At 45.8% G+C, this 14042-nt stretch overlaps 1 protein-coding gene across 2 annotated transcripts in view; it reads right to left on the minus strand.

Moving 5' to 3' along the window:
* mib1 (MIB E3 ubiquitin protein ligase 1) overlaps nucleotides 1-14042 on the minus strand; it is a 183633-nt gene that overhangs the window by 64214 nt on the left and 105377 nt on the right. The gene's annotated exons all lie outside the window — the stretch shown is intronic.

The raw sequence follows: 14042 nt of genomic DNA on the forward strand, positions 1-14042 counted from the left end.
CACCTATCTGCCCACTCCACCAATGTATCAATGTCCTTTTGAAGTTCTACACTGTCCTCCTTACAATTCTCCCAAGTTTTGTGTCATCCGCAAACTTTGGAATTGTCCCCTGCACATCAAGATCTAAATCCTTTTTATATATATCAGGAAAAGTACGGATCCCTGGGAAACTCCACGACAAACTTTCTTCCAGCCTGAAAAATACACATTAACCATTACTCTCTATTTCCTATCTCTCAGCCAATTTTGTATCCACGTTGTTACTATTCCTTTTCTTCCATGACCTATAACTTTCTGCATAAGTCTGTTGTGTGGCACTGTATCAAATGTCTTTTGGAAGTCCACATAAACCAGATCAACAGCCTTGCCCTCATTAACCATCTCTGTTATTTCTTCAAAAAACTCCAGCAAATTACTTAGACACGATTTTCCTTTAATAAATCCATGCTGACTCTTCCAAATCAATCCACATTTTTCCATGTGACTATTAATTCTATCCTGAATAATTGTTTCTAGAAGGTTCCCCAGCACTGAAGTTAAACTGACTGGTCTGTAATTGCAGGGCAGATCTTTGCAACCTTTTTTGAACAAGGGCGTAATGTTTGCAACTCTCCAATCCTCTAGCACATGTGATTAACATATGAGGAACGTCTGAGCACTCTGGGTCTATACTCGATGGAGTTTAGAAGGATGAGGGGGGATCTGATTGAAACTTACAGAATACTGAAAGGCCTGGATAGAGTGGACGTGGGGAAAATGTTACCATTAATAGGAGAGACTAGGACCTGAGAGCACAGCCTCAGAGTAAAGGGAAGACCTTTTAGAACAGAGATGAGGAGAAACTTCTTTAGCCAGAGAGTGGTGAATCTATGGAATTCATTGCCACAGAAGGCTGTGAAGGCCAGGTCATTGAGTGTATTTAAGACCGAGGTAGATAGGTTCTTGATTGGTAAGGGGATCAAAGGTTATGGGGAGAAGGCGGGAGAATGGGGTTGAGAAAATTATCAGCCATGATTGAATGGCGGAGCAGACTCGATGGGCTGAATAGCCTTATTTCTGCTCCTATGTCTTATGGGTCTTATGGCACCTACCCTGAATCCAGGGAACATTGAAAGATTATTGCCAGTGCCTCTGCAATTTCCATTCTCACTTCCTTCAATATTCATCTCATCCAGTCCCAGTGCCTTATTAACTTTAAGTACCAACAGCTTATCCAATACCACCTTCGTATCAATTTTAAACCCTTCTGGTGACTGAGTTTCCTCCTCTGTCACCATTGCCTGGGCCACATCTGTCTCATACATAAAGAGAGATGCAAAGCATTCACTTATCACCTCAGCTATGCCAGTGTGCAAATCACCTTTTTGGTCCCTGATTGGCCCTACCCCTCCTTTTACTGCCCTTTTACTATTGACATGCTTATAGAACACTTTGGGATTTCCTTTTATGTTAGCCGTCCGTCTTTTTTCATAATCCCTCTTTGCTTCTTGTATTTGTTTTTTCACATCCCTTCTGAAGCTTATATATTCAGCTTGGTTCTCAATTGTATTTGCTACCTGACAGCTTCTTAAGTACACTTTCTCTTCTTTAACTTAATTTCTATCTCCTTTGTCATCCAGGGAGCTCTGGGTTTGTTTGTCCTACCCTTCCCTTTTGAGGGAATATACCTTGACTATGCCCAAACCATCTCCTCTTTGATGGCAGCCCATATTCAGCTACAGTTTTTACCGCCCCTTTGGTTCCAGTCTATCTGGCCCAGCTCCATTCTTGCCCCATTGAAGTCCGCTCTCCGCCAGTTGATTATTCTTACTCTGGATTAAACAATGTCATTTTCCACCATCATCCTAAACCTTATGATACAATGATCACTGTCTCCTAAATGGTCCTCCACTGTCACTTGATCTACTTGGCCCACCTCATTCCCAAGAACTGGATCTAGCAGTGCCTCTTTTCTTGTTGGACTAGACACATACTACTGCAGGAAATTCTCCTGAACAGGATCTAGGAACACTTGTCCCTCATTGCCGCTATCCCAGTCTAGATACAGGTAATTAAAGTCCCCCATTATATCTATGATGTTTCCATCTCTCTGTAATTTCCTTACAGATTTATTCCGCTGTATCCTTCCCACTAGCTGGCGGTCTATATATTACACCGAGCAATGTAATTGCACCCTTTTTATTCCTTAGCTCTAGCCAAATCAATTCTGTCCTTGTATCCTCCAACACATCCTCTTTCTCCAGTGCTGCAATACTCTCCTTAACCAAAAACGCCACCCCTCCTCCTTTTTTCCCTTTCCTATCGTTTCTGAACACCTTGTAATCAGGAATATCTAACACCCAGATCTGCCCTTCCTTAAGTCAGGTCTCCGTTATCGCCACAACATCACAATCCCACAAGGCAATCTGTGTCTGTAACTCCCCAATTTTATTAACTATACTCCATGCCTTCACATATATGCAGATTTAGACTTCATCACTTGCTCCCTTATTCCGACTCCATCTGTTAACTTACTATTCTCTAATTTAGTGCTTTCTCCCAGCATTCCATGCACCCTGGTATTACTTTCTAACATTCGCTCCTGGTTCCCACACCCCTGTTGAGTTAGTTTAAACCCTCCCCAACAGCACTAGCAAAACCCCGCAAGGAACTCAGTCCCGGCTCTATACAGATGCAACCCGTCCGGCTTGTACAACTGCCATCTCCCCCAGAGCCAGTCCCAGAATCCCAGAAATCAAAAGCCCTCCCTCCTGCACCATCTTTCCAGCCTCGCATTCATCTGTCTTACCTTCCTATTTCTGTACTCATTTGCATGTGGCACTGGGGGTAATCCAGAGATTACTACTTTAGAGGTCCTGCTTGCTAATTTTCTACCTAACTCCCTAAGTTCTGACTGCAGGACCACATCCCCCTTACTACCTATGTCGCTAGTACAATGTGGACCACAACTTCTGGCTGTTTGCCCTCCCCCACAAGAATGTCCTGCAGCCGTTCTTTGACATCCTTGACCCTAGCACCAGGAGGTAATAATCACTTGGAGTCACGTTGACGGCCGCAGAAACGCCTGTCTGCTCCCCAAACTAAAGAATCCCCTACCAGTACTGCCCTTTCACTCTTCTTCCTCTCCTCCTGTACAGCTGGGCCACCCATGGTGCCATAGGCTTGGATCTTGCTGCACTCCTCCAGGGATCCATTGCCTTCACTGATACCCAGAATTTAAAAATGGTTAGTGAGTGGGATGTCTGGGGTCTTCTGCACTATCTGCCTATTTCTCTTGGACTGCCTTGGCAGTCACCCTTTCCCTATCTGCCTGTCTGCCCCTAATTTGTGGTGTGACCGCCTCTCCGAACGTGCTATCCATATAGTTCTCTGCCTCACAGATGCATCTCAGTGACTCCAGTCGCTGCACAAGCTCTGAAACGCGGATCTCAAGCTTGTGTCGCTGGTGACATTTCCTGCACATGGTCTTGTCTGGGTCACAAGAAGTGTCCACGACTCCCCACACGCCGTAGGATGGGCATTCCACTTGGGTGAGCTGTCTTGCCATGCCTTAACTTTAAACTCTCCTCTTGCACTGTTTTCAATCTCCCGACTGCCTCTACTCTCGCGCTGTTTTCAATCTCCTGTCTCTCCTTTCGCGCTGTTTTCCATCTCCCAACTGCTTCTCCACTCCCGTATCAGCCATACTTCTCCATGCATGCCCTCAGTTCTTCAACACCAGCTTACATTTTGCTCCTTGCTCCATCTATTTCATTAAGCAAATGCCTTTCTCACTTTAAAAACCCTTAAAAGCTCTTATGTCTTGCTTATGCATCAAGAATTCGCTCTTTTATCTCTTCTGCTCAGTGGCCACCTCATCACCCTGGAAAGCACAGAAGCTGTCTAAACGAAGGACAAGATAGAAATACAAGTTGTTGCTTTTAATTCAAGATTATAGCTTTTGATTTATCTATGCAATTAAATCAGCAAAACTTTCAAGTGTCTTTTTAACTGGTAAAAGTTGGGTTTTGCAACCCATAATGAAATTGTCCTCATTAACTGAGTGCTTCTTTAGCAATGAAATTTTTACTCACAAAATGAAATGTAATACACAAACAAACACTGGGCAAAGAAGCAATAACGTGCACTTTGCACAGCACTTTTCATGTGCTCAGGGTATTTTAATTCACTGGTGCTTTACACTTCAAGTGTGGTCACTTTGGTAGACAAATGAGACAGCCACTGCACACAGCAAGGATCCACAAACAGCAAATGACATGACTCAGTGAATCTGGTTTCTGGTGGTCTTGATTGAGGAAGAACCTTTGGCCCTTCAAATAGTACCACAGGATCCTTTGATACTTGAACAAGCAGATGAGACCTTGCTTTAACAATCAGTCCTTACTCTATGCTGCACTGAATTGTCAACTTATATTATGTGCTCAAGTCTGAGAGGCTCTAACGCACAACTTTCTTGGAGATGAGAAAGATATCAACTGAGACAAACCTGTTATGACGTAGCGGGTGATGTCTGCCAGGTGGACCAAATACAAAGGGAAACTAGGCCACACTATCACAACAGTTTTGCAATTTGTATTCATCACAAGAAAATTTGGGTACTGAATTCTGAAGTAATGAGTCCACTAACATCTTCAGAGATTCTAAAAGTTAAATTAAAGCACTTATTAACAAAAGAATAGATTTCGAGCACAAACATAAGGTTACAGTTACTTAATACTATTAAAAAATCCCAAAATCTCTAATTAAACTGACTCCCAAATGCACAGCCCCTTAAAGGCAACAGTCCAAAATAGATTTTAAATTTAAATAGCAAGCCAGCAGATTTACCATAGTACCACTCTACAGTGGAATTCCAAAGGTTTTTCTCCAACTTTAGTTTCTGGACACAGCAGACTTTTACAAACATGGCTGGAGGCTTCCCCAAGGCTGTTTTACATACTCCTTTTAGTTCTTAAATGGCCCCCAACATCATCTTCCTTCCTTCTTTATATATGTTTCCCTCTCTTTAATCTGTAAATCCCATTGTTCTATACGTCTTTAGAAATGTACTTTTTCCATAACATAAAAATCTTTCATATTGCCAATAAGGTCAGTACCTTTGGGAAAAATAAATATAATAACCTTGCCCTATTTATCTTGTCAGCTGTAAACATCCTACCATCCCTTTGAAGCCCAAACAACTCCTTCACATAGCTAAAAACGCAAATTTCCTTCACACCTTACATGTTAAGTCCTCATCCATGTTTACTCATTAGCATTCCAAATGCCTTTTACCCCATTTTCTTTTGATAATTTCAAGCTTGCAGACTATCTGACTCTAATTTAATTAAATCACACAGAACCATCGACACTCACACCCATAAACCTACTTTACAATAAACCACAATAATATTATGAAAATTATTATAGTTTCATGACAAATTGAATATGTTTTGTTTTCATTCCAATTATGTTTATTAAGTGCAAACAAAATAATAAATTATGGCAGCATTGGATGTATTGCAACTAGCCATTGTTCCAGAGCTAGGAAGGCAAAACATTGATCAGGAGGCATGCTCCCAGTAACTGTACAGCAAACTATGGCTCAGACTTTCCTAGGCCCTGCAACCATTTTAATGATACATCATATATCAACGCTACAAAAAGGAAGCAATTGTAGGATAAGTGGGCACTCCATATTTTTCATGGTCTTTTGTGCCAGTTATTCTTTTCTGAAAACAGTTATAAGTTAATTTTCATAACTCCACCTCCCCACTGAAAATATGGTAATCGCGATTTTGCTGGATTCCTGCTAGTTAAGACTTAAAAATAATGGTGCTTATAGCCTTCAGCAATGTTTACAGCTGACTGCTTGCATGATTAATCATGAGGCTAGAGGTCAGGGTCTCTACTGTCAAGTTCATGACACGTTAACAATGTGGGCTCAACTGAAACATACCAACTGATTCCGCTGAGGTGAGTGGCACAGTGGGAGTAGCCCTTTTGACGAGTGTCACACTTAAGTTTCATCTAAAAGCTGGTTCTAAGCCTTTACATTGCAACTCAGTTAACATATTTGTTGAATTGCTGGGAAACTAAAGGAAGTGGCCCTAGAAATGGTGGATGCATTGGTGGTCATCTTCCGAGATTCTATAGACTTTGGAACAGTTCCTACAGGTTGGAGGGTAGGCTAATGTAACCCCACTATTTAAAAAGGGAGGTAGAGAGAAAACAGGGAATTATAGACCAGTCAGCCTGACGTCGGTAGTGGGGAAAATTCTAGAATCCATTATAAAAGAATTAGTAGCTGAGCACTTGGAAAACAGTGGCAGAATCAGACAGAGTCAGCATGGATTTATGAAAGGGAAATCATGCTTGACAAATCTAATGGGAATTTTTCGAGGATGTAACTAGTAGAGTTGATGAGGGGGAGCCAGTGGATGTAATTTATTTGGACTTTCAGAAGGCTTTCGACAAAGTCCCACATCAGAGATTAGCGTGTAAAATTAAAGCGCATGGGTTCGGGGGTAGTGTATTGAGATGGATAGAAAACTGGTTGGCAGACAGGAAACAAAGAGAAGGAATAAATGGGTCTTTTTCCAAATGGTTGGTAGTGACTAGCGGGGTACCGCAGGAATCGGTGCTGGGACCCCAGTTATTCACAATATATATTAATGAATTAGATGAGGGAACTAAATGCAATATCTCCAAATTTGCAGATGACACAAAGCTGGGTGGGAAGGTGAGCTGTGAGGAGGACGCAGAAATGCTTCAGTGTGATTTGGACAAGCTCAGTGTGTGGGCAAATGCATGGCAGATGCAGTATAATGTGGATAAATGTGAGGTTATCCATTTTGGTAGCAAAAACAGGAAGGCAGATTATTATCTGAATGGCTATAAATTGAGAGAGGGGAATGTGCACCGAGACCTGGGTGTTCTCGTACACCAGTCGTTGAAGGTAAGCATGCAGGTGCAGCAGGCAGTAAAGAAGGTAAATGGTACGTTGGCCTTCAGAGCCAGAGGATTCGAGTACAGGAGCAGGGATGTCTTGCTGCAGAGCCTTTGTGAGACCACACCTGGAATACTGTGTGCAGTTTTGGTCTCCTTATCTGAGGAAGGATGTTTTTGCTCTAGAGGGAGTGCAGTGAAGGTTTACCAGACTGATTCCTGGGATGACGGGACTGACATATCAGGAGAGACTTAGTTGGTTAGGATTATATTCGTTTGGAGTTCAGAAGAATGAGGGGGGGATCTCATAGAAACCTATAAAATTCTAACAGGACTAGACAGGGTAGATGCAGGAAGGATGTTCCCGATGGTGGGGGAGTCCAGGACCAGGGGGTCACAGTCTGAGGATACAGGGTAGACCATTTAGGGCTGAGGCGAGGAGAAATTTCTTCACACAGAAAGTGGTGAGCCTGTGGAATTCACTACCACAGAGAGAAGTTAAGGCCAAAACATTGTATGCTTTCAAGTAGGAGTTAGATATAGCTCTTGGGGGCAAAAGGGATCAAAGGATATGGGGAGAAAGCAGGAGCAGGCTATTGAGCTGGATGATCAGCCATGATCAGAATGAATGGCGGAGTAGGCTCGAAGGGCCGAATGGCCTACTCCTGCTCCTAGTTTCCATGTTTTAATGAAACAATGGCAATACAATTTATGATTCACCACTTTATCCTCAAAATGGTGTATACTAATCAGAAATGCAGGTAAACATGGAGTAACTTATACAGTATGCTGGGTGGTTAAATTTATGGGGTATATTGCTGACTGTGGCAAAGCAGGAAAAACAGGGCCTATGATTAGAAATGGCTTAGGTTCTCTGAAGTTTAGAATAAGAGGCGATCTAATTGAAACATATAAAATTCTTAGAAGACTTGACAGGGTGCATGCAAAGAGGCTGCTTCCTTTAGCTGGGAACCTAGAACATGGAGTCACAGTCTCAAAATAAGAAGCCAGCCATTTAGGACAGATTTGAGGAGAAATGTCTTCATTCAGAGAGCTGGGACTCTTTGGCAGAAGTCTAGAGCGCTGTCTATGTTCAGTCAATAAGTAAATTCAAGACCGAGATCAATAGATTTTTGGGCACTATGAGAATCAAGGGATATGGGGACAGAATGAAAAAGTAGAGTTATATTAGCAGTGCATCCACAATCTTATTGAATAGTGGAACAGGCTTAATGGACCATATGACTCCTGCTTTTACGGTGCAATCAGGAATAGTTCAGTTGTTACCCTCCAAAGTGAAAATCTCCCATGCCAAATTGACACAGAAGTAATCTATAGGGATAAGTACTCATTTAGGTTTTTTATAATCTGTCATAAAATACCAAAGGGTGCTACTTGCTTTTCCACAATTACCTGAATTTCTCCTGCCTAACATAAAAGTCTCAGCCATGGCTCTGTGGGTAGCATTCCTGTCTGAATCAGAAGATCATGGGTTCAAGTCCTACTTTAAGAGACACGATCACAAAATCCAGGCTGACACCTCAGTGCACTGACAAAGTGCTGCACTGCTGGGGATGGTGTCTATAAGATGAGACATTAAACTGATGCCACGTGCCCTCAAATGGTTGTGACAAATCTCATGGGCTATTTGAAGAATAGGAGAGTTATCCTCGTATCCTGACCACTACTTATCCTTCAGCTAGCACGTAAAACTGATTAGTCACTATCTCATTACTGTTTTGGGATCTTACTATGCACAAATTGTTTGCATTGCATTCCAATAGTACATCAGAAGTTCTTCATAGGCTGTAAACAGATTTGAGATGTCTTAAGGACATGAAAGATGCTATATAAATGCAAGTCTTTCTTTTTTATTTTTCTAGAAATGCTTTGGCACTTCCCAGGTGGGATCTGGAATTGGTACTGAACTGGAAAAAAAAGATAGGTAGTTAATCTGTGGATGAATTTTGAGAATGTTTATAAAGGGGTGAAATGAAAAGCAGAGGTCTATGTAAAGGGTTCTGAAGAGTATAATTGAGACAATTGAAGGGACTTCCATCATTGGTGTGATGAACAGATGGTGGGGAAAAAGGAATCAATGAATTGAAGCATGAGAATAGGAGCAAAAAAAATCCAGATGCTTTAGTTCTGTTCAATTCTCATCTTTCAGCCAAATTTGCAAATGGCAGGGTTTCCCTTAATTGGCTGGCAGCTCTGTAGTCTCAGCAGTGCCAGTGGAGGCAGTGGCCAAGACTTGGACTACAAGCAGTCACCAGATTCTAAGTCCTGGAGTCAAGGAACAGGTAAGTGCAGGAGCAAGGTTCTCAAGGCAGGAAGCTGAGGTGATCTTGATGGAGAGGCCATGGGGGAGGGAATGCCTTCAAGGAGTTGACCTAGGGTAGCAGGGGTGCTCCAACGTGGAAAGGAGGCCCTTGAGTAAAGCACCCCCTCCGCAACCCCTGAACCCCTCCTGCCAGCCTCAAAATAGAGACTGTGCAAGGTTATTAGCCTCAACTGGGGCGAGGGCAGGAAGGCCACCATCTGGGAAATTTTACCCCCCAACCACCCCAGCCTGCAAACCTCTTGTCAGGAAACAGTAAAATTCTGCCCCATGTCCCAAATCAATTCACATCTTTGCCCCAGTCTCCCGAGATCTCAGGCATATTGACCATGGGCAGAATTTTGCCCTTGGCATGTGGGAAGCCGACCACTGCCAGTGATCAGCAGTGCACCGTGATTTTATGTGGGTGGGCCAATTAAAGCCCATCCAGTTTAAGACGCGGCTGTGGAATGGGCGAGAAGGGGCGGGTGGGGTGGGGGTGCTCAATGTCCACTGGGTCCAATGGCGACCCAACAGCCCATTCAAATGCGTCCTCAGCAGCTCTTGGAAGGCTGCCACTGAAGTACGCAGAAGTCATGATGGACAGTGTTGCGGGTGGACACGGTAGGCAGGAGGCAGGTCGGTGTTGCAGTCGGCCCCGTATTTTCTCAGATGAATGCCTTGCTGCCCTCTTGGAGGAGGTGGCAGCGCGGAGAGAAACCCTTGTCCCAGGGATGGGAGGAGGCGGCTCCCCCACCTCACCAAAAAGACCTGGGAGGAGGTGGCATCCAGGGTCAGCAGCCACAATGTAGTGACGCGCACATGGGTGCAGTGCCGGAAGCGCTTCAATGCTCTCCTGCGATCGGGGTAAGTACTGTGTTGGCATAAGTCACTTTGCAGAGCAGTTAAGAGCTGCCTATCCCCCCGTGGACCTCAGAGGTGTTAAGTGTGAGTGGCAAGTGTCAATGAGGCAGCATTTGGGCAAGGGGGTGAGCCCTAGCTGCTTGGACTGAGTGCCTTGCGGCTCCAGAGTCACAGATTGGTTGAGCTCTGCGAGTTATTCCTCAAGTGGGGTTGGCCAGGCTGCGATGGCAATGCAGGTACAGGGTGGATTAATCAGTGCTCCTCTATCCTTCAGGAGAAAACAACCCGTAACAATGCAGAGAGGTGGCATACCGGCTGGGGACTGCCACACCTACTAATCCTCACTCATTATGTGCAGCCTGGAGGTGGAGAGGCGCCTTGCATCTAGGTCAAGCAGCCGCGGGAGGGTAGCACAGGGAGGTAAGAGTGCAGTGCACTGAGGTGAGAACGTCGGTAATTGCAACCATTCCACTGTAGTCTCTATATTGATGTGTGCCTCGACCCTGGAATCTCCATTGATAATGGAAGACAAGGACACCCTGATCTTTTCTCATGAGGCTGCCAGGCATGCACAGTAACAGTGTGACAACTTCAGCTAATGACATGCCCTTGTTGTTCCTTTTAGGCTCATCACCAGCCCTTCAGGATGAGAAGCCTGAAGGCCTGTCCCTGACCCTGGAAGACAACACCGATCAGAATGCACCTGCATCACACCCACTCTCTGAAGCAGGCACCTACACAGATACCAGCAGCTCGGTGGGCATTAGATTGCCAGCTACTACCTCGGTACATATTGGTGAGGACAGTTCACACTCACTTGAGGTGCAGGCAAAGGCAGAGGGTGCCCTGGGCGCTGGTAGTCAGGTCTGCTGGGGACCAGGACAATGCTCAGTTGGTGGCTGATGATGTGCCTCTGGAGTCACCCATGAGGCAGCAGATGCTGGACATAAAGCAGGGTGTGTGGGGCGGTCTGGCGGAGATACATGAGGGAATGTGTACCATGGTCTCCATTGTGGAGGGTTTCTTGAGCATGCGTTGACCCTCATGGAAGAGGGCAAGCCTCCCCTATGGAGAGTGTGGCAACTCTCATGGAGAGGGTCCTTCAGGAGCTGAAACAGAGGCTCCTGGGGATGCGCTCAGACCTGCAAGCCCTCATACCGGCAATGACCTCAGGTGGTCAGTGACAGTGTCAGTGCGGGAGATGGATTGGGCACCCAGTATCCCAGCTGGAGGCCCGTCCATCAATGGTGAACAGGGAGGTTCAGAGTGACTTAACGTTGGCGCACGAGCTGTCTGTCATCTCTGCAGGCTTCTCGCAGGATGCTCCAGATGATGGCAGTAGCTTCTCCGCCCCTCTGCCAGTGACCGTGGCATCCAATGAGGTTGCAGTGACTGGGGAGATGCCAGCCGTGGCACTGATCGCTCCCTCACAGGCGGAGCCAGCACTGGCTCCAAGGGCCAGAGGACGCCAAGGTCATCAAGGCCAACAGGACAGCAGAATCAGCAGGCTGTTTCCAATGCCGGTGCCAGCGAGGGGGGGAGCACCTAAACGTAGCACTCGCAAGTTAAAAGTACCTTAATCATAACATGGCCTGATCACAGGTGATATTTGTTCTCCCCATTTTCCCATTCAGTGTTTATTGGTGTGATCGAAAACACTTGTCAATGTTAGTTTGTAGAATGTTTGCCAGGCACCATTTAATTAAATGTGTTGTTGTGCAACTGGTCTCTGGATGCTTAATTTGTTCTGCAAGTGCAGGGTAAGCCATGATATTATGATGGACGTGTTTCACCTTAAACTTAATTGAAATGGCACACAGTGTATGTAGTTGACCAAGGAACTGGTCCTGTCAGGGATTGAGTATGGAGCCTGCAGACTTGGCATGTGATGATGGCTCTTATTTGGTAGGCTAGCTGATGGAGCGTTGGATCAAAGCGTCCTGGGTGTCCTTGCCTTCTTGGGGGTTGCCCAGGTCAGTGTCTATGCCCTCAGTGTTCTCCTGACCGGGCTCATCCTCTAACTCACTACTGGACTCATTGTCTGTTGCCTGAGCAGCTGCATCAAGATCTTCTTCCTTCACTGCATCCCTCCTTTCCAATGCCAGATTGTGGAGAGCGCAGCATGCAACCATATCAGTGACACAAGATCTGGGGTTATTGGAGTGCGCCCCCTGAATGGTCCAGGCATCGGAAGTGCATCTTGAGAAGACCTATAGTTCTCTCCACCACAGCCCTTGTGGGGGCATGGCTCCTGTTGTCCCACTGCTTCGCCTCTGTTCCTGGATGGCGGAGAGGGGTCATGAGCCACCTTTTGAGGGGATAGCCCTTGTCACCCAGCAGCCATCCATTCAGTCAGGATGGAGCACAGAAGAGCCTCGGTACCTGGGAGTGTCTGGGGATGTAAGTGTCATGGGAGCTGCCAGATTACCTTGCACAGACTTGCAGCGCCTGCATCTTGCAGTCACACACTATCTGCACGTTCATGGAGTGGAATCCCTTCCTGTTGACGAAGGTGCCCAGCTCACCCACTGGCGCCCTGATGGCCATATATGCGCAGTCGATTGCACCCTGGATGCGGGGGAACCAGCCTCTGGCTCGCTCAGCCTGGCTGGCTTCGTCCGTATGGTAACGAATGAAAGTCAATGCATGCCTGAAGAGAGCATCTGTCACCAGCTTGACGCAACTGTGGACAGCTGATTGTAAGCCTCCACACAGATCCTCCACTGAGCCCTGGAAGGAGCTGGAGGCATAGAAGTTGAGGGCCAACCTGACCTTTGGCACCACTGGCAAGGGGTGATCTCAGGGCCAATCCTCTGACAAATGGAGATCACTGTCTCCCTTGAGAGATGGAGCTTCCTTCGGCATTGCATCTCAGACAAATTGAGGCAGTTGCATCGCCGCTTGTAACTCTGGCCGCAGGATAGTGGCATCTTCTGCGGCCCCTTCTGCCTTGGACCTCCTCTGTTGACCAAGCACCCCATGTGCCTGCACTTCTCCTCCCACAGGTTGCTCCCCTGGACGCTGAATAGGGCCATCTGACCTCCTCTCCCTTCTGGCCCTCTCTTCCCCCTCAGAGGAGATGCCTCCAGCGGAGACCACAATCCCATTACCAGGGTAAGGAAAGGCTGTCTAATACCTGGTACGCCCTAAGTGGTATAAATGCTCCAGGGGCCTGTAAAGCAACACTGAGTCCTCAACTGAAGCATCTTACTTCTGTCAAAGCAACTCTGAAGTGAAATGAAGATGTCCAGTTCACACAAGCAAGCAGCAACAAGTTATATCCTGAACTACAAACTACACGCATTTACAAGCCCACTGACCCCTCTTATCCCGCCTGTGGATGAGGCTTTTGAAAGTGTGGCCTGCCCACCTGCCCATTTAGCCTATGCGAAGGCCTGAAAATCGCATGGGCTATGTAAACTCCAAGAAAATTGATGTCTCAAGGGCCTTAACTGGCCACTTAATTAATGGCAGGCATGCCTCCGTCTTCATCGCGCGTCCACATAGCGAAATATCACGAGTGCGTGCGTTGACGTTGGCATGCTCGGCCGACGTCAACGTGCTTTATTTCATGCTCGGGCCATGTCAGGCATGCTCCCGCAAACTGAGCTAAAAATTCTGGCCCATGTCTCTGAAGACACACCTTTAGCCTTTAGTTAAAAAGGAAAACAAAAACTAAGGGTTGTAGTTACAGACTTGATGCTGTATAATTACAACATGCCTTCATTTAGTTTAAGACTTCTGATTGGTCTAGGTAGTTTATGTTGTACTCGGCCTCTTCCCTCTCCATTGTGTTTAGTGTCTATATTGATCATCTGACTTCCTTCTGCTAGATTTTTTTAAATTCTTCTAAATACTAAGGAATTAGATGTTTTGGCCTGGTCTTAGTCTGAAGTATCTTCAGTGTTTAAATATAATCTGAAGGATTGTT

Source organism: Carcharodon carcharias, chromosome 6 (genome assembly GCF_017639515.1).
Source record: "Carcharodon carcharias isolate sCarCar2 chromosome 6, sCarCar2.pri, whole genome shotgun sequence".
Classification (NCBI taxonomy): Eukaryota; Metazoa; Chordata; class Chondrichthyes; order Lamniformes; family Lamnidae; genus Carcharodon; species Carcharodon carcharias.